Genomic DNA, 1537 nt, shown 5'->3' on the forward strand with positions numbered 1-1537 from the left:
CCCCCACCCCTGCCGTAGGTGACAGAGCGGCTGTCCCTGTGGCCAGACCACTCCCTCAAAGAGGTGCTATCCTGCAGGGACCAAGCTGTCAATGCTGGTGCATGTCCCCACAGGGTTGTGGGGAGCAGCTGTGCCTGTCCCCTCCTGGCCTGGGATGAGACAATGGGGGGGGACCCCCGATGGCAATGGCAGGAGCCTCTTGCGGGTCTGGTGCTGCCTGGGGGGAGGTCTTGGCCTCTCTGAGGTGGCAGTGTGGTGGTGGGGGGTACCCTGGCACATCGGTGACAGTGGCAATGACAGTGGTAGTGGCACCACATGGGTGCAGAGCTGTGATTCATCTCAAGATCATGGTAGTTTTGGTAGGTGGGCAGGGGCGTGTGGTGGGAGGGAGGCGAATATTTTTGGTGTTGGTTTCCAAAGTTTCAGTGAATGAAGCTCTGCCAGGCGGGAGCCAGTGGTGTCTGGCCCAGCTCCGTTCCGTGGTGTCCCAAGGTGACGAGAGGGCGCAGGATCCCAACTGCCTCTGCTGGGTGGGATCTGGGGGGCTCACGGGGTGCCAGTATCTCCCAGGGGTCTCCCAGAGCAGCCAGGTGAGCTGGGGCGGGGAGCAAGGGGCAAGGGGCTGCAGGGAGCTGGGGGGACTCCCATCCTTGGGGGTGGGCAGAGTGCTGGGGCACCCACTGGGCCTCCTCCATTTCGGGGTGCAGGGAACTGGGGGTCTCCTGACTTCCCTGGACATGTCTGCCCAGGCGATGGGCGCAGCCTGGGCTGTGCTGGCCTCGCCCCAGCCATTCCTCCTGCCTGGCACATGCTGTGCTGGGGGGTGCTGCCAGCAGGGAGGCCACAACCGACACGGTGTGTTCCTTGTCACCGAGGGGGCAGCTGGTGTCACCACCGAGACTGGGGAACGTGGTGCAGGGGTCACCATCAGCCTTGGTGCCAGTGTGGGCACAAGTGTGGGTGGCACATGTTTGTGTGCTGAGCCATGGCAGGGATCTGCCGAGTGACGTGGTGGTGGCAGCAGACGTAGTGACAGGAGTCATGGTGCTGCTGGTAGTGGGGGCACCAGCATGGGAGAGTGGGCAGGAGGACACTTGCTGCCCTGGGGGTCCCCTGCTCCCAGTCTTGTCCCTTCTCATGGGATTTTGGGTCTGTGCTATGGACATGGTTGTCCTGGTGTGGATGTGGGGACTGGCTTCCCAGGACGTGGGTGTCCCGGTGTGGACGTGGTTGTCCCGGTGTGGACAGGCTGCCCAGGACACAATTGTCCTGGTGTGGACATGTGTATCATGGTGTGAATGTGCTGCCTGCAGTGCGGGTGCCAGCATTCATGCGGGTCCTGCTTCCCACCGCGCTCAGCCCACTGCCCCAGCGCTGCAGAGGTGGGTCCAGGAGCTCCTGGGCCCTCTGGGGCAGCCCCAAGGCAGTGGGGGGCCAGGGCCGAGGCCCCTAATCGCCTCAGCAGCTCAGGCAGGCCAGGGCCGGTCCCAGGAATGTGACTCCGGCGGCGCAGGAGTGGCCGTGGCGGCGGAGCTGA

This window comes from Corvus brachyrhynchos, unplaced genomic scaffold (genome assembly GCF_000691975.1).
Source record: "Corvus brachyrhynchos isolate BGI_N302 unplaced genomic scaffold, ASM69197v1 scaffold706, whole genome shotgun sequence".
In the NCBI taxonomy this organism is placed as follows: domain Eukaryota; kingdom Metazoa; phylum Chordata; class Aves; order Passeriformes; family Corvidae; genus Corvus; species Corvus brachyrhynchos.